We start from the raw sequence: 20,314 nt of genomic DNA on the forward strand, positions 1-20,314 counted from the left end.
CGCCCGGAGATCCGAATGGGGGACTATTTTACCTCCGGAATATTTTACCCAAGAGGACGCCATCATCATGTAATCATACAGTAAAGCTGCATGCCCTCGGGAAAAATTACGGCTGTAGTTTCCCCTTGCTTTCAGCCGTTCGCAGTACCAGCACAGCAAGGCCGTTTTGGTTATTGTTACAAGGCCAGATCAGTCAATCATCCAGACTGTTGCCCTTGCAACTACTGAAAAGGCTGCTGCCCCTCTTCAGGAACCACACGTTTGTCTGGCCTCTCAACAGATACCCCTCCGTTGTGGTTGCACCTACGGTACGGCTATCTGTATCGCTGAGGCACGCAAGCCTCCCCACCAACGGCAAGGTCCATGGTTCAGGGGGGGGTAATAACGAATATAGCTGCCTAATAACCAAGGAGACCTGGATTCAAGTCCCAGTTGCGTCACAAATTCTAATTTACTTATTCAATCCCCCCCCCCCCCCCCCATGAACCATGGACCTTGCCGTTGTTTGGGAGGCTTGCGTGCCTCAGCGATACAGATAGCCGTACCGTAGGTGCAACCACAACGGAGGGGTATCTGTTGAGAGGCCAGACAAACATGTGGTTCCTGAAGAGGGGCAGCAGCCTTTTCAGTAGTTGCAGGGGCAACAGTCTGGATGATTGACTGATCTGGCCTTGTAACATTAACCAAAACGGCCTTGCTGTGCTGATACTGCGAACGGCTGAAAGCAAGGGGAAACTACAGCCGTAATTTTTCCCGAGGACATGCAGCTTTACTGTGTGATTAAATGATGATGGCGTCCTCTTGGGTAAAATATTCCGGAGGTAAAATAGTCCCCCATTCGGATCTCCGGGCGGGGACTACTCAGGAGGACGTCGTTATCAGGAGAAAGAAAACTGGCGTTCTACGGATCGGAGCGTGGAATGTCAGATCCCTTAATCGGGTAGGTAGGTTAGAAAATTTAAAAAGGGAAATGGATAGGTTAAAGTTAGATATAGTGGGAATTAGTGAAGTTCGGTGGCAGGAGGAACAAGACTTTTGGTCAGGTGATTACAGGGTTATAAATACAAAATCAAATAGGGGTATGCAGGAGTAGGTTTAATAATGAATAAAAAAATAGGAGTGCGGGTTAGCTACTACAAACAGCATAGTGAACGCATTATTGTGGCCAAGATAGACACAAAGCCCATGCCTACTACAGTAGTACAAGTTTATATGCCAACTAGCTCTGCAGATGATGAAGAAATAGATGAAATGTATGACGAGATAAAAGAAATTATTCAGGTAGTGAAGGGAGACGAAAATTTAATAGTCATGGGTGACTGGAATTCGTCAGTAGGAAAAGGGAGAGAAGGAAACATAGTAGGTGAATATGGATTGGGGGGAAGGAATGAAAGAGGAAGCCGCCTTGTTGAATTTTGCACAGAGCATAACTTAATCATAGCTAACACTTGGTTCACGAATCATAAAAGAAGGTTGTATACCTGGAAGAATCCTGGAGATACTAAAAGGTATCAGATAGATTATATAATGGTAAGACAGAGATTTAGGAACCAGGTTTTAAATTGTAAGACATTTCCTGGGGCAGATGTGGATTCTGACCACAATCTATTGGTTATGAACTGCAGATTGAAACTGAAGAAACTGCAAAAAGATGGGAATTTAAGGAGATGGGACCTGGATAAACTGAAAGAACCAGAGGTTGTAGAGAGTTTCAGGGAGAGCATATGGGAACAATTGACAGGAATGGGGGAAAGAAATACAGTAGAAGAAGAATGGGTAGCTCTGAGGGATGAAGTAGTGAAGGCAGCAGACGATCAAATAGGTTAAAAGACGAGGGCTAATAGAAATCCTTGGGTAACAGAAGAAATATTGAATTTAATTGATGAAAGGAGAAAATATAAAAATGCAGTAAATGAAGCAGGCAAAAAGGAATACAAACGTCTCAAAAATGACATCGACAGGAAGTGCAAAATGGCTAAGCAGGGATGGCTAGAGGACAAATGTAAGGATTTAGAGGCTTGTCTCACTAGGGGTAAGACAGATACTGCCTACAGGAAAATTAAAGAGACCTTTGGAGAGAAGAGAACCACTTGTATGAATATCAAGAGCTCAGATGGCAACCCAGTTCTAAGCAAAGAAGGGAAGGCAGAAAGGTGGAAGGAGTATATAGAGGGTTTATACAAGGGCGATGTACTTGAGGACAATATTATGAAAATGGAAGAGGATGTAGATGAAGACGAAATGGGAGATAAGATACTGCGTGAAGAGTTTGACAGAGCACTGAAAGACTTGAGTCGAAACAAGGCCCCAGGAGTTGACAACATTCCATTAGAACTACTGATGGCCTCGGGAGAGCCAGTCATGACAAAACTCTACCATCTGGTGAGCACGATGTATGAGACAGGCGAAATACCCTCAGACTTCAAGAAGAATATAATAATTCCAATCCCAAAGAAAGCAGGTGTCGACAGATGTGAAAATTACCGAACTATCAGTTTAATAAGTCACAGCTGCAAAATACTAACGCGAATTCTTTACAGACGAATGGAAAAACTGGTAGAAGCCGACCTCGGGGAAGATCAGTTTGGATTCCATAGAAATGTTGGAACACGTGAGGCAATACTGACCTTACGACATATCTTAGAAGAAAGATTAAGGAAAGGCAAACCTACGTTTCTAGTATTTGTAGACTTAGAGAAAGCTTTTGACAATGTTAACTGGAATACTCCCTTTCAAATTCTGAAGGTGGCAGGGGTAAAATACAGGGAGCGAAAGGCTATTTACAATTTATACAGAAACCAGATGGCAGTTATAAGAGTCGAGGGGCATGAAAGGGAAGGAGTGGTTGGGGAAGGAGTGAGACAGGGTTGTAGCCTCTCCTCGATGTTATTCAATCTGTACATTGAGCAAGCAGTAAAGGAAACAAAAGAAAAATTCGGAGTAGGTATTAAAATTCATGGACAAGAAGTAAAAACTTTGAGGTTCGCCGATGACATTGTAATTCTGTCAGAGACAGCAAAGGACTTGGAAGAGCAGTTGAACGGAATGGACAGTGTCTTGAAAGGAGGATATAAGATGAACATCAACAAAAGCAAAACGAGGATAATGGAATGTAGTCGAATTAAATCGGGTGATGCTGAGGGGATTAGATTAGGAAATGAGACACTTAAAGTAGTAAAGGAGTTTTGCTATTTAGGGAGTAAAATAACTGATGATGGTCGAAGTAGAGAGGATATAAAATGTAGACTGGCAATGGCAAGGAAAGCGTTTCTCAAGAAGAGAAATTTGTTAACATCGAGTATAGATTTAAGTGTCAGGAAGTCGTTTCTGAAAGTATTTGTATGGAGTGTAGCCATGTATGGAAGTGAAACATGGACAATAACTAGTTTGGACAAGAAGAGAATAGAAGCTTTCGAAATGTGGTGTACAGAAGAATGCTGAAGATAAGGTGGGTAGATCACGTAACTAATGAGGAGGTATTGAATAGGATTGGGGAGAAGTTTGTAGCACAACTTGACTAGAAGAAGGGATCGGTTGGTAGGACATGTTTTGAGGCATCAAGGGATCACAAATTTAGCATTGGAGGGCAGCGTGGAGGGTAAAAATCGTAGAGGGAGACCAAGAGATGAATACACTAAGCAGATTCAGAAGGATGTAGGTACTGGGAGATGAAGAAGCTTGCACAGGATAGAGTAGCATGGAGAGCTGCATTAAACCAGTCTCAGGACTGAAGACCACAACAACAACAACTTTAGTTTCCACCATTCTCGTATAAAGATGAGACTCAAATGTTTCGAGGAAAGATTTAATTATTTATGAATAATACCCAGCTACACTGCTATGTAAGTTGTTTATGTTTTATCTCATTCACAATGAGCGCATTTTGGCAAATTTCCATCGTCAGGTGCTCTGTAAATACATAGATAAGCGATGGTCTTAATACAATGGTTTTGTAACTATGATCTGAAAATTTATAATATATCATTAGGTGTTTTACCTTATACTAACATCGTTGCTGTCATGTCCTGTCTGTTTTGGAATTATTACTTTGTCCCAGGTGTAGAGTGGAGATGTGTATCAGATGTTACTTGTTTTCGAAATATGCTACTTTTCTGACAGTTGGATGACAGTGGGTCAGCGATGTTACATGTTTATGTAGTTACCATTATAAATAACTGATGTGTGAAATTCAGTTGTTTATTATTATTTTTTTCATATAGGTTTGTTTCTAATTATGTTTTTGTCTAAAGTTAGTTTTAATTTTATTTTACGTTTTTAATTTTTCGTAATAATTGTTGTTGTTTATGATTTATGTTGGTGTTCTGTCTCTGTTTTACACTACTCATGTTATCGCTGTTTCTATGGATATGTGTTGTGTAGAGTCACTGATATTATTATTTTACCCGTTTTCCCAATTTATAACGTGAATAAAGTTTTCTATATATTTTTTGTGCTTGAGGTCAGTTTGTTCGTTCATTAAATTTGTTGGAGTGCTGTATGCATGTGAATATAACTCAACTCCAAGTAGCCTACTTCAATGAAATTCAAAAATATATCGAAATGCCTTCGGTGTTACTACGGGATGAAAAGCTATATTTTCTAACTTGGAGAAATACTTATATTGTTACTCTGTATGATCTTTGTCTCGCTGAATAATGCAACTTTATATGCACTAGTGTTTGCTGTTCCTTTGAACTAGGTTCAAGCCAAAGTTACTGAAATAGCGTCTGTGTCTGTGGTTGTATTAAGATCGTGCTGAAATACGTAAACAAATTTTGCCCTGTATCGCCTTTATAAAACATCGGATTTCCTATGTTACTGAGGAATCAAGCAATTTTTTGTTTGTAGATAATGAAATTGCGGTCTGTCGAGAAAGTCGCTCGATCGTCCACACTGCCACACAATCGTCAGCTAATAAATTACCGATCCCACCAATATTTATAAAAATAGCTTCAATTTTAAAATCTAGCTACTCAGGTTACTCAGACCACTTGAATGAAAGTCAAGACTTATTTCGCTCAGGTGTTAATGACATAAAACAGCTCACATTTAAACCACGGTGCGACATCAAGTAGAGAGAGAGAGAGAGTCAGAATTGGATACCGAATTATGAATCATAGTCTTATATCCATTATAATCCATTACATAAATAACAATCTGTACATTACTCTGAACAGTACGTAATATTTTGTTTAGGTTATTGTTTACGTTTTGGTACATTGCAATGTTATCTTCAGCACTTTTTCGATACCTTAAACACTTTTCTTCTCTTACTGTAAGTGAATTAAGAAAACCTTAAAATTCCAAAATAGTTAATGACGGTAAACGGAGCGCCACAAATACATCCTAACGTGTGACCTGCTCATCACAGGAGCATAGTGAAGACTTCGTTTCACTCAAGAGCAGAAGTAAATAATGTATTAAGACGATTTTCACATGCCGATGGACCTGAAGGGTGTGAAATGCGCCGTATAATTCAACAAAACACGAGAAAAATATGACGAAAAACGTTGTTATTCATCCTTCTTGTGTAATTTGAAACCTTTTCTGCACTTTTTCTCACCTACATGCTTAAAGTCAAATATGGACTACATTAACTAATTTTTAAAATAATAAGACACTTCAAACCGTTTTACACATGGGAGTTGGAATCTTCAAAGAATCGGGAGGAGGCAGGGAGAGGTTGATCCCTAATGCAAATAACTTACTGCGCGTAAACTGGCAGAAAGACCGGTTGATGGTTACACCATCAGTGGTAGTTCAGTGGAATCACCACAGACGCAACAGTAACTAATTAACCTCTGCATCCTAACGGAAACAAGTGGCGATGCTGTTCACAATGACTGTCCTAGCGCCCGTCCTGCGTTTTCCCTCATTGATATTACGGTCTATTACACGCAGCTGGTGCCGGCCGGTGTGGCCGTGCGGTTCTAGGCGCTTCAGTCTGGAACCGCGTGACCGCTACGGTCGCAGGTTCGAATCCTGCCTCGGGCATCGATGTGTGTGATGTCCTTAGGTTAGTTAGGTTTCAGTAGTTCAGAGTTCTAGGGGACTGATGACCACAGATGTTAAATCCCATAGTGCTCAGAGCCATTTGAACCATTTGAACACGCAGCTGTCCAGATCTGTACTTTGAAAAGAGAGCGTGCGACTGGCCATATCTGTGTTGAGGAAGAACACACAAAAGTTCTAATTCTCCACCAGCCTGGTTCACTGATTCATGTCCTAGCGCAATGACATCGTGTAAGCCGTGGTCTCCGCCTCTCTTGATGTGAGCCTGTAATGAAAGTTACTGACGACACTCCAACTGCCGCATAAGAAGCCCAGTTTAAAGTTCACAGATGCCAACACCTTTGCGCAAACGGAATAAATTAGCGGACAAAGCTGTAAACCGCTTGCATCCCATATAAAAAATGTTCGACTACAGAGTAAAACGTCATTCTTCATACAGTTAATAATAATGAAACAGTCCGCTTCCGTAGTCAGACCTGGAATTTACTTTAAAATTTTTCTTATATTTCTTCTTCTATAATGCCTTTGTGTTTTCTGTTGCTTTAAACACATTTTTGTTGCGCGGATTTAACGGCTCGTGCTTTCGGGAAAATAGCAGATCGAGTTTTCACTACTGTTCACGCTAATTGATATGCCAATTTCTTGATTATATTGCCTTAATTAGATACCTAAAGCATCTTTCACTCCCGATATGTTGCCTGTAGGTGATTTAGAAACACAATAGCTTTATCATTATTTATTTATTTTGAATAGCAGAGGAATAGCTTCATTGATTTTCGCTCTTTATTTTTCGCTGAACTATTTATGGAACATACGTCTCTTTTGTTTCAGGTAAGGACCGGAGTTAAAAACTTACTTACATCTGCAACGACCACATTATCATTGGTAAGAATACGCTATCATTTTCAAGTTATAGAGAAGAGCATTCTTGTGTTGCAAAATTAGGTTTTAGAATAATTCCGCCGTTTGCAAAACACGACGTTATTTTTTCTCTTATTTTTAACCCGTGTTTTGACTCTTATGCGTCTGTCTTCTGTAGGCCTAGTTATTTTTTTTCTTAAGTTGTACTCATTTAATTTTATTAAGGCTGCGATGTATTTAATGGTATTGACAGGATGGAACTTTTTGTAATATTATGCATTTTTTGACTTTAAAAATTTTTCATAACATGATGAGGACAGCAGCGATCTATATCTTATTCTAACGAAAATAATCAGTTGTGATCGCAAGTAATGCTTCATTTCATTACTGATGACCGTCTTCAACTGTAGTAGACCATCTTCAGACCGGAGGGCGACACCGCTGAAGACCTACGTATACGATGACCACCAATGGTATACAGGGTGCAAATCTTAAGTTGACAAACCGGAATTACTCGAAAAATAAGCTTCACACGAAAAAAATGTTTCAGAATACAAAGTTGATTATTTTCGAGGGGACATGTGCTGGTGGTAAAATTAGCCTGCCACCCCAGCCCCCTGGGGGTGGGGCGGGAGGCAACTTTAAAATTTCAGATAGGAACCCCCACGTTTTATTGCAGGATCAGATTCTACATAAAACACTACGTACATTTTGTCTTAAGCATTTGTTTTGATTCTTGGTAGTTGACGCTGTAATTCAAGAAAATTCATGTTCTGATGTGGAAAGTGGTTACGGATAAATAAAAAATACTTATTTACTTCGTAAATTTTGATTCGCTTGAAATAAAACTCTTCCTCTCTCCCTATAGGATGGGGTTTGAGAGAGAGGAATTAGAGTTTTACAAATGTTGGCCCAAATATTAATTTTTTCCGCAGATTCGGATAAGATTTGTTTGTTTCGTGGTCATGAGGCCACAAAACTCTTAATTATCAAACAAATCTTTTGCCTAGCTAACTAACTAACCAAACATCCTACTTATTAACTAGTGAACTCATTAACTAGTTTTAGCGAATCAAAATTTACGAACTAAATGAGTATTTTTTATTTATCCGTAACCATCTTCCACTCAAAAATGAGAACATGGATTTTCTTGAATTACAGCGCCCACTAACAAGAATGACAACAGCTGTTCAAGACAAAATGTACGTGGGGGTCCCTATTTGAAATTTTGATGCTGACTCTCGCCCCACCCCCAGGGGGCTGAGGTGGCGGGTTAATTTTAGCACAGCAGATGTCCCTCTCGAAAATAATCAACTTTGGATTCTACACATTTTTTTCGTGTGAAGCTTATTTTTCGAGTTATTCTGTTTTGTCAACTTAAAATGTACACCCTGTAGACGTATACTGGGAAGCAGCAGTCGTCATCTCCACTTGACAACTGGTACCTTCCGGCACAGCTCTGCTGATTCTATACTGGGTCACCAATACCATCACCTTCCGGTCTGAAGACGATCTACTAAGACTGACACTGATCGCGACCGATATTTTCATTAAAATTCTTTGATGTGTTTTGTGCTTGGAGTAAGTTGCTACGGGACCAAACTGCTGAGGTCATCAGTCCCTAGACTTTCACACTACTTAATCTAACTTAAACTAACTTACGCTAAGGACAACACACACACACACACACACACACACACACACACACACACACACCCATGCCCGAGAGCGGACTCGAACCTCCGAGGGGGGGGGGGGGGGGGAGGGAGGGGAGGGGGGGAGGGGGGGGGGTTCCGGGATCCACGTGAACCGTGGCAAGGCCCCCCTCAGACCGCGCGGCTACAAGAAGATTGTAAGCATGGATATTTCACGTATATTTTCCACTTCTGTTTTATCTTGTGTCACAGTCTGCATTCTCAAAACAACTCCATTACATTATATCGTAAACCAGAAGGTCGTTCAACGACAAACGGAGAGATGCATGGTTCTAGTTATCTGGAGAGACAGCACAATAAGTAAATAGCCGAGGAAAGAGATTAGAGGACGTTAGCTGCTACTGCGATGGAGATGAAATGGCGGTGAGTGGGACATATAGCGAGGCTAATGGATGATGGATGTACCGAGGAAGTTCTGGACATACGTACAGTACAGGAACAGTTCGGAGACGATGATTGTATCAGAATGAATCTTCCATGCCATAAAGCAGCATCTGTGAGGCAGTGGTTTCGAGACAATAACTTTCCTGAAATGGACTGTCCTGACAGAGTCCCAACTTGAACTGCATGGAATACTTTCGCGATGAATTAGGCCGACTTCGCTCCAGACCCCAGCATCCAACATAACTGCCTTCTCTGGTTCCGGCTTCTCGGGAAGAATGGGCAGTTGTTCCTTCACAGACACCTGAATGAAAGTGTCTCCGGCATAGTTCAAGCCCTCATAAAGACCAGGTATCGACACACTTCAAATTAATGTCCACTAATAGGTCGCTTAGCGGCCCTGGTTGATCGTGAGGCGTTTTATACTGGGGATGGATGTTTTTATTGTCAGAATCGAGTCACCAGTACCGCTCTAGTTCTGGCATAAAAACCTACAGTACATTTAGATGAGTCTTGCTATTCTCCGTTCCACTTGCCACTCATTACTGCTTGCTGGTCTTATCAAAGATCCTCAGCTGGAACAATTGCACGTTCCCTCAGTCCTTTGCAAGTGGCTACTTTGGCGAGCTTGTCTGCCTTTTCAGGTACAGGAATGACACTGTGAGCTTTCACTCAGCAAGTGGCACTGCACTAATAATATCAGTTTCCTGACGACGGTACAACTGGATTTTTTTTTTTTTTTTTTTTTGTCCTCTGTAGAAATATGTCAGTAATCAGAGACGATAACGATCTCGTGATCTAGATGTTTGTGAATGTATACAAGCGCTCGTTGTGTAGCCGTAAGCTCAGGTACTGTTGTCGTCGTGAATTTGATACTCCTGTGGCAGCTGCTACCCCAGTAAATACAACATCCATCTTTGTTCTTCGAACCGTCGGTTTGTATTTTTCCCGACCTTTGTTTTTAGAGATATAAGAAAAATTCAGTACTCTTATAAAGTTCCAGTTAGATGCAGATCATAGTCATAAATCATAAGCATCGTACTATGCACAATGACGAATGATAACATACGCAAAAGTTCTTTTGCCTCGATGCAGGAATTACACTGAAGCGCCAGAGAAACTGGTACAGGCATACGTATTCAAATACAGATATATACAAGTAGACAGAATACTTCGCGGCGGTCGGCAACGCCTATATAAGACAACAAGTGTCTGGCGCAGTTGTAAGATCGGTTACTGCTGCTACAATGGCAGGTTATCAAGATGAAAGTGAATTTGAACGTGGTGTTATAGTCGGCGCACGAGCGATGGGGCACAGCGTCTCCGAGGAAGCGATGAGGTGGGGATTTTATCGCACGACCATTTCACAAGTGCACCGTGAATATCAGGAATTCGGTGAAACATAAAATCTCCGACATCGCTGCGGCCGGAAACAGATCGTGCAAGAACGGAACCAACGACGACTGAAGAGAATCGTTCAACGCGACAGAAGTGCAACGCTTCCGCAGATTGGTGCAGATTTCAGTGCTGGGCCATCAAGTGTCAGCGTACGAACCGTTCAACGAAACATCATGGATATAGGCTTTCGGAGCCGAAGGCCCACTCGTGTACTCTTGATGACTGCACGAGACAAAGCCTTATACCTCGCCTGGTCCTGTCAACACCGACGTTAGACAGTTGATGCCTGGCTGGATGAGTCTCGTTTGAAATTGTATCGAAAGGATGGATGTGTACGGGTATGGAGACAACCTCAGGACTATTCAACCTGGTGGAGACTCTGTAATGGTATGGTTCGTGTCGAGTGGGAATGGTGTGGGGCGTATAGAGTTGGAGTGATATGGAACCCCTGGTACCAGTTTCTTAGGCTCTTCATTGTAGGAAACAGGTAACTTGTTTGTACCTAGCGTCGACTGGAACAGAGCTTCGTTGGTGGTCCAGTCAGAACTTTTGGCTGGCCACCCCTGAACTTTCTCCAGGAATTCCGAGCGGCGCGCTGCCTGGCGTTGCCCGTCCGGTGTGGCCTGCCCGCGGGGTCTCCTGCGGTCGAAGTGCGAAGGGCGGCCGGCCCCGCCCTCACGCCACCACAAAACACGGGCCCGCCGGAGACTTCAACGCTCGCGCAGGAAAGGAACCCATTCCTCCATAATTCCGTGACCGCCTTCGCATTACGTAAGCCATGCAGGTATCTCCGACGCAGTTTGAATATTGTTTTCTGGTAACTAACAAGGTACAAAAATTGTACACAATGAGAATTTACGAAACTGAGGGTGTCAAATTGCGATATATCTTCCATTTTCCAGCAAGACGCCGTTTTTCTTTTTCTACATAATCACTTCATAATTTTTTAATATGTTCCCATTCCAGTTTCTTTTTCCAAGTTCAGGTAGTACAGTAATTGTCTTTCTTCTCATACTTCCCTCATCGCATCTTCGTTTGTCACTCTGAAACAAAATGATCGTATGGCATAATTTGCCGGGAGACTCCGCCTGGAGTTGTTCAAGTGCTCAGTACAGGTCTTTCTTTTTGATGCCACATAGCTGACTTGTGTATGTCTACTTTTTTTCCGTTTTCCAGCAGTCCACATTTCAAAGCTTGAAAGTTTTTCTCGTTACCATTCTGATGGTCTAATTATAGGCGCTGTACCTCACAACAGTCCAAACAAAGCACTATGTCAACATTTGTCGTAACACCATGCATACCGACGCAAAAAATAATCCTCTTCGCAGAGAAATGCCAATTTTCTCATTGTTATTACCGATTTAATTTCTATATGTTCAGTGTCCTCCTTCATTTCTATCTAGAGTCATAATTTTTCATTTCCTTTCGCTTATTTTCATTCTATATTTTCTCCTATATTTTTAATATGCTCTATCAGTTCTAGGAGCTCCTTTCTATGCTTGGTAGCAGAATCATATTGTCTGCTAATCTCGACCCCCACATTCTACGGGCACTGAATTTTTGTCCTTCGTCCATTAGGAAGCAGTGGTGAATCATGTGTACTTAATATGCTTTAAAGAGTGTGGGAGGTTGACAATAACCGTGTATTACAGCTGTATTCCTAATTCTATACAGTTGGTATTCTCTTCTTCGTGTAACGAGAGTCTTTCGTTTCAAATCTGTTCACTTTTCTTAAGTATAATTACGATCTTGTCCCAGCTCATCTAATCAAAAGCTTTCTCCAAGTCTGTGACATTCCTATACAAGCTCTTTCCCTACTCAACAACTCTCCATTCTAGAATGCGTACGAGTCCTATTGCATCCATCGTCTGAATTTTTTCTAAATCGAGATTGCTCCACAGCAAGATTTCTTCAGTTTTTCTTTCCAGTCTCCTTCACAACACTATTTTGCCGCCGCGTGGTCTCGGGCGCCTTGCCACGGTTCGCGCTGCACTCCCCTCCCCCCCCCCCCCCCTCCCCATTCTGTCGGAGATTCTAATCCTCCCTCAGGCATTGGGGTGTGTGTGCTGTCCTTAGCGTAAGTTAGATTAAGTAGTATGTAAGCCTAGAGACTGATGGCCTCAGCAGTTTGGTCCTGTTGGAACTTACTGCAAATTTCCAAAACTATTTTGCGAACATGGAAAATCAGATAGAAACCATCATTTACACGGCTATAAATTACCAGAAAGACAGTGTACCATTAACTTTTATAAGACTTTTGTCTTGATCACTGTTTTTATTGGCTTTGTTATATCTTACTATTTTCTACGTTACACCATTTCAAAGGATCAAATGTATAAAACATAATGTCTTATGGACCAACATGCAGCAGAAATGGATCTGTCCCAAATATATAGATGCACAGTATCTTGTCAGTCATAATGTTGTGAGATTTAAATGTAAAGCCTCCACACTGCTGTCGCTCCAGATGACGACAGGTAAAGTTCTCGAGGCATTTGCCGAACCCAAATCCTTCCATCGGATTGCCAGAGGATACAGCGAGATTCGTCGGCAGAAGTCACTCGTTTCCAGTCATCTATTGTCCACTGACATCACTCTTTACACTTCTTCAAGTATCGCACAGCACTGACCGCAGAAATGTGTGGCTTATAAGGAGTTGCTAGGCCATTGTGCACATTTTCATTAACTCCCTATGCACAGTCGTCGTGCTAGATGGACTGCTGCCAGCTCTTTAGAACTCACGAGTGATATATTCCGCTGATTTCAGGCGATGATATGAGATTTCCTGGCAGATTTAAAACTGTGTGCCGGACCGAGACTTTGCATTTTGTGGGCAAGTGCTCTATGTAGCAGTTTCTCTGCCTCAGCATTGTGGGGCCACAATTTGTGACTGTGCAACAGGAATTTTTTTCTTTATTGTGATTTCATTTCCCTGCCGCATATGGGCAGCGGAGGGCTGTCAGCGGCACAATCCGCCGCTCATCATGCCGAGTGACATGACAACTAAAACAAGAATAAAATGATACATACATAAGGAGAGAAAAAAGGGGAACATAAAACAGAGTAAAGGGAGAAAATGGAGGTAAAAATACATGGACATGGAGACGTTCATGGGGGACATTTAAAAAAGTCACCAGAAAGTTAAAAAAACACAGTTGGCGATTCTTAAAACACAAAGAAGACACTGAATGCGCATGCACAGGTTAAAGGTCAGCCACAGTATTAAAAACACTTCGGAACAACACCCTTAAAACCCACTTGGAGCACACACGACGAAGAATAAAACTGCCAGGTGGGACCTGCCGAGGGAAAGGTCAGAGAGGATGGAAAAGGAGAGGAGAGCATGGGGCAGCTGGGGTGGCGGCGGGATGAAGAGAGGGGGGGCGTCAGCGGGTACACGAAGAGGCAGGAGACACGTGGGGCAGGAGATGAAGAGGGAAGACAAGACAGGAGGGAGTGCAGTGACACTGAAGGGAAGCACAAGGGATGGAGGGAGAGGTTTTTTTTTCCACCACCAGAAGGGTGGGGTGGGCTCATATAGGGCTTACTGCCCGTTTGGAGCCTTAGCCTTACGTTATTCTGTGGTGACACAATTTATTTGTTGTAATTTGGGGAAGGGATCTAAATTTTTGTTTGTCTTTTGTTATTTACCTTTCTTGGTTGTTCGGGTTCTTATTTGTTTTCTTTGTTTGTTTTGGGGAGAATACACAACTCCGGCATTTGCCTTATGGCTGAGGGAAACCCCGGAAAACCTCAGCTGGAGTCAGGTGAAAGCCCTTAGAGTTTTCTTCTATGTCTTTTATTTATTTATTTTATTCTGTTGTTAGATATTGAGGCAGATCTTTGTTTTCCGTTATTGCTTTTATGTCTTCATGTTTGTCTGGGTATTCTTGTTCAGTTGCTATTGCTATAATGTGAGGCAGATAAGGGTATTTATATGCCAGTGCATTTAAATGGTATGGTATTGTTGTGATTAGTGTCTTGATGTCTTGATTAGTTGTTAATCTGTCATTTCCGTATGTTGCCATTTGTTTTTTGATTCTGTCTTTTATCGAGTCTATTTCGAGTGTATTGTGAAGTGTTGCTGTTGGTTCGTATTATATTTGCGCTAGTTTCCTTAATATTCTTCTGTCTGTAGCCTTTATCCTGTTGCACTGTGTGGTTGTGCTGCCCCATACTACTGCTCCGTACTCCATTATTGGCCTTACATACATTTTGTATAAGTGCAAGACTGTTCTTGTGCTTGCTCCTCCGTTCCTGTGTTTGAGTAGCTGTATTCTATTTGCTTTGGCGTTGGCTATGCTTATTTTCTTGGTTGTATTTTTCTCCCAGTTTAGTAGGCTGTCGAAGTCCAATCCTAGGTATTTGGCGGTTGGACTTGGCTTTATCGTTTGTCCCCATAGCGATATTTTCACATCGTCTGGGTTTTGGGGTCTGTGTCTGGTCAGGTGTCTGTGCTTTATTACCAGTACTTGCGTTTTTGTAGGATTTGGGCGGATCCTCCATGTTGCTAGCCATTTTTCTAATATTTCGACATATCTGTTTGTTTTTATTGTTATCATCTCGGTGGTTGCCGCTTGGCACCAGAACGCCGTATCGTCGGCATACAGGGCTATTTGTTCGTTGATTCCGGCCGGTTTTGGAATGTCGGCTGTGTAGAGATTGTAAAGTAGAGGTGAGATAATAGCCCCTTGTGGTACACCTGCTTTGGGTTTTAGTGTGTCAGAATAAGTGTTTCCGACTTTTACTACGATCTGTCGTTCCGTAATCATGTTTTTTATTAGTTGCACTATTTGTTTCGGTATGTTGTGTTGTAATAATTTCTTTAATAGCCCTGCATGCCACACTTTATCAAAAGCCCGTTCTATGTCGAGCATCAGTACTGTTGAAACCATACCCGTGTTTATTGCTTCGACACTGTTACTAACTAATCTTAATATTGGGTCAATTGTACTTCTAGTTTTACGAAAGCCCGCTTGTTCTTCTGGTAATATGCCTTTTTTGTCCACGAATTTCTGGATTCTCTGTGATTGCCTCGAATGTTTCTCCGATTACCGGCAGTAACGTTATTGGCCTATATGATTTTGGGTCGTGTTTCGGTTTTGTGGTTTCGGTAGCATTCGTATTTGCCCTTTTTTCCATTGTTGCGGTGTCTTTTTGAGCCTTATTATGGCATTAAAGAGTTTCTGTAGTGGCGGTATTATTGTTTGCGGTGGTATTATTCTGAGGTGTTGTCTGGTGATGCCGTCAGCGCCGGGGGCAGTGACTGTACCACCTGCTATGGCCTGTTTTACTTCCTGTGTGGTTATGTCTACGAGTAGTGCTGTCTGATCTTCGTCGTAGGTCGTATAGGTTGTTTTATCCAGCTCTGTTTTTGTTTCTATTTCCGTTTTTATTTCGTGTTCTTTGTCGAATTTGTCGTCTTGGGGATGTGCATATACGTTTTCTAGCGCTCCTAGGAAGGCGTCTGCTTTCTTCTTATTGCACGTCGTGATTTCGTCGTTTATTGTCACTGGTGCTTCGTGTGCCTCTTTCTGGTTCGTCAGTCGTCTGAATTTCTTCCAGAAGTCGGCTGGGTTTTTCGGGTCTAGGTTCCGTATTTTTGTGCCCAGTTTTCTTGCCCTAAACTGTTTAAGTTGGTGTTTTACTTGGTCGTTTAGCCTATTCCATTGGTTTTTAATAATAGGGTCTTTAGTGCGTCTGAATTGCGCGTATACCTGTCGTTTTTGTTTGATTAGTGTTAGGATGTGTGTTGGTATTGCTTCTTTTCCTTCGATTATTTTCCTTATTGGTGCACTTGTCTCCACTGCGTCTTCTATCACCTTAGTTATGTGCGCGTTTAGATTTTCTAGTTTTTCGTAGTTATCTATCTCTTCGTTAGTTACGTTTAGGTTCTGGTTGATGTGTTCTAGGTATTTTTTCCTGTCTATATTTCTTCTGTCTTTGTACGTTTTTATTTCTGGTTTCGTCTTTTCTGGTGCTATTAGTGTTGTATTTATGTGGATTGGTATATGGTCACTTCCAATCCCTTCCCCTATCTCTATGTCACTTATGCATTTTGATATGTTGGCGGATATGATCACATGGTCTGGTGTGGAGCAGCCGGCGTGGTTTATGAAGGTTGGTTCTTCATTAGGTAGTCTCAGTATTTGTCGGTTTTCTTCTAATAATTCCTCTAGCAGTGTCCCGTTTCTATTTGTCCTATGGTCGCCGAGATTTGTGGATCTGGCATTTAGGTCTGCTAGAATTATACAAGGTCCTAGGCTGCTGATGTACTGTATCAGGTTTTTCGGTATCTCTTCTGTGGGAGGTACGTATAGCACTGCCAAGAATAGTTTCTTCTTGTTTTTGCATGCTACTTGTATGATGAATGCCTGCTGGTTTTCGTGTTCATCTGGCAGTGGTATTTGTATTGCTGCGAGTTTCCTGTGGTGTAGTAAGGCTACTCCTCCGTGTGCCCACCCCCTGTTTCTAGCCTCGTTTACCGCGTCTTTTCGATAGCACACGTAGTCCAGTATGTTGATGGGGGCGTGCCCTGCCCTTGTTTCTGAGATACCGTAAATCTGAATACCTTCTTTCAATATCTGCCGTTCTATGAGTGGTTTCTTTGTGTTAATTCCGTTCGCGTTAACGACGCAATTTTCGTTCTCATTTTGTTTAGACCTGCGAACGTGATTGATTTTGTGTGTTTCTATCGGTGTTTCCACCGTTTGTGCTCTTTAGTGGTGATGTACTAAAGTGTATCTTATTCCATGCTTGTGACACACAAATCTCGCGCTTGAAGAAAGTTTTGGATATCTCTCGCATTGCGCTTATGACGAGGTTTTTGCGGTCTGGTAAGATGTTTATTAGTGCTAGTGTTGTTGCTCTCAAGAAATCTTCGCAGACTACAGGTTGTGGTTTGTCTTTTTCTGTGAGGTTTGCTCCTGTCGGTTCATCGGTGCATGTGATTTTCGCGGTGGCTTCGATTGACAAGGGTGCTTTGGGTCTTTTTGGACACTTCAGGTCTGTGGCTAGATGTTCTCCGGAACAGTTTGTGCAGGTTGGCTTGTCGGGTTGTTGTTCGCAAGCTGCGATCAGATGTGTTCCTCCGCATCTGTTGCACAGTGGTTTGCTTTTACAATTTTCTGTGCTATGTTCGAAGGTATGGCATTTGGCGCATTGTGCTGGCTGTGGTGGTGGCACATGTAACTGTTCTACTGGGTGAAATTTGCAGAACAATTTGAAATGATTGCTTAGTAGGTAGTCAGTCGTGTCTTTGTTGCGAGATATGACGCGAACCTTTTGGGTAGGTTTCCCATATTCTCGGGATGTTATTCGTTTCACCTTTGTCAATTCGAGTTGCATGTTTTTGAGTTCTGTTTCAATGTCCTCTTCTGTTATTTCGTGCCCTACTTTTGTTATAACTACTCTCAGTGAGGGCTCGTTGTTTGTTTTTTGTGCAAATTGCTTGTTAGGTTTGTTCAATTGCAATATCCTTGCCTCAGGTCTGTAGTGTGTGCATATGGTGTTCTGGATTACGGTTAGGATGTCTGGATAGTTACTCGTAATTATGGCTGTCTGTTTTCGGTAAACTTCTAAGTTATTTACGTATCGCGGAATGTTTAGTCTCTTTAATTCGTTGTATAGAGTTTTCTCCTTGTTTAGGTTTTCTAACCGTATTTTCACCTCTTTTTCGTTTTGTGTGGTAGTTTTCGTGTTTCCCTGTGTGTTGGCAACTGAGCTGCGTCTTTGTTTTCTATTTGTCGCAGTCTGCCATTCGCCATTGTCCTCCTCTTCTTTGTTTTTGTCGTCTATGTCGACAACATCTTTCGTTTGTGTGGGCTGGTCGTCCTGTGTTTGTGCGGTGTTTTCCGTTTGGATGTCCTCGGTTTGTTCCGGTTTAGTCTTTGCTGTCTGTGTTGGTTTTGGGGCTTTTGCTTTTGATTCGCTCCTTTTTGTTTTAGGCCTGGTCGTGGTTGTTGTTTTGCGTGTGCGGTCGCGGTCGCGTTTCCGGTCCTGATTGCCTTCGTCATCCGTGGTGTCGGCTTGTATTTTGTCAGGGACATTGCCGTCGGTGGTTGCTGGCATTGGCGGAGGCATCAGTTCGTTGGCCGGTTTAGGTAACAGTGCCGGAAGCGTCGTCACGGTTGGTGCTGGGGGCATGTGCGTCATTATTCCCGGTGTTGCATCGGTCGTAATTACGATATGCGAATCCGTTTCGTAGCAAGTGTTGGAGTGAGTCGACATGTCGGTCACGTATTTGAGTTTTGTGTCCCAGTGTGAGTATAGATCTGCCCCTACTTTTTGAGCCTTTGCGCTGGAAGCGCGGGCTGGTCTGTCCGCAGATAGGGCACTGTCTTCCAACAATTCCTAACTAACAGAGCCCTACGTTTTGGCTTTCCAAAGCATCTCGCCTAACGGTTTAGGAGACAAGACAATTTGGTATCTGCTATTTTGTGATCAAAGCTAGAAGATCGTGCGCGTTACACTTTCGTGTAGGACATATTCACCTTTCCTATGTTCCATTCGTTCATTGCATTTATATAACCCAATTTTGTCAAAAGTATATGCGAGAACATTTGTGTAATAGGCTAATTTACTGGCAATTGGCATGACTTCTTCAATTGATATGGTTGTGGAATAAAATAGATGATCAAATCACGGGTTTTAAACTTCGCAGTGTAGAATTTGCGCTGCGACGCTGTACCGCTGACTGGCAGAAGCCGGCACTCATGCGTCTGTAACGCATTGCGAGGCGAGGCGAGGCTAGGCGCCGCTGACAGGCGGTGGGGGGCGTGGCGTGCCGGCCGCCGCCCGCCATTGTCCACAGCGCGCGGCGGCACGCGCCGGCCAACCAAAGGCAACGCCCGCACCCGCCGTCAGCTTTTGTCCTCGTCTCCGCTTGCGCCGCGCCGGCTAACGGGGAACTGTCCGCCGCACTCTGCTACACTTGTTCCACTCATACGTTCTCATTTCACGCCGGTGGCCATTAACATTGCAATGCAGGGAAGAATAGCCAACACACAATTACTTTTCACTACATCTTTACGCGCAGCCCACCGTTAAGCCATCGGCACACAGGCTGTGCATTCGAACGTTGAGCGTGCCGAGCGAGACTCACGAGAAAGACAGGCCTCGGCGCGTACGTCACGAGGTACCTCGCTCAATCAACTCAGCAGAGCAATCTGCATTCCTACACCTCCCAACTCGCAACTTGCTGTTTACGTACAATCCGCTATTATGGAGTCTTACTGTTTATTAGGCCTCCAACGATCGGAAGCCCGCACGCCTACTAATAATTTGTCACGGCAATACTGCTGTACAACAAAATTAAAATTAAAAATATAACAGATACCATCGGTGACCATGCAGCTCGTTAGAATGAAATTACAATGAAATGAACAGCCTCAGCTGCTTACAGGCGTTGACATACGTCAACGGGGACAGATGAAAATGCGTGCCCCGACCGGGACTCGAACCCGGGATCTCCTGCTTACATGGCAGACGCTCTATCCATTTTTTTTGTTTTGTTTTTTGTAGTCTCATTTTCTTCGTATTTGTTCGATGTATCTGCTCGGTGCGGACGTCGCAAGATACCCGTTTCGGTTCGTTGTTAATCCATTAACTCAGGTTTTTTTTTTTTTTATTTTTTTATTTTTACACAGAGGCCAGCTAACCCTCTGACCGAACACGCTCAGCTACCTTGCCGGCGTGCCATCCGAGCCACCGAGGACACAGAGGATAGCATGACTACAGGGATTTATCTCTGGTACGCCTCCTGCGAAACCCACATTCTCAACGTATTGTCCCGCACTACATTCGTAGTGCCCCCGCCCATTATAGATACCATCATAGTACATATATAGTTAAAGCTAACCGGCCACTTGACCATCTTCTTCTTCTGTGCGAATGCACAAACACTGCCCGAACTCTTACGGGAATCGGCAACGCGCCGCGAGTAATGA

General features: G+C 42.8%; 1 protein-coding gene across 2 annotated transcripts in view; it reads left to right on the forward strand.

Moving 5' to 3' along the window:
- Positions 1 to 20,314, forward strand: part of LOC126424843 (mediator of RNA polymerase II transcription subunit 1-like) — an 867,028-nt gene that overhangs the window by 420,906 nt on the left and 425,808 nt on the right. The window lies entirely within an intron of this gene.

This window comes from Schistocerca serialis, chromosome 10 (assembly GCF_023864345.2).
Source record: "Schistocerca serialis cubense isolate TAMUIC-IGC-003099 chromosome 10, iqSchSeri2.2, whole genome shotgun sequence".
Taxonomy (NCBI): Eukaryota; Metazoa; Arthropoda; class Insecta; order Orthoptera; family Acrididae; genus Schistocerca; species Schistocerca serialis.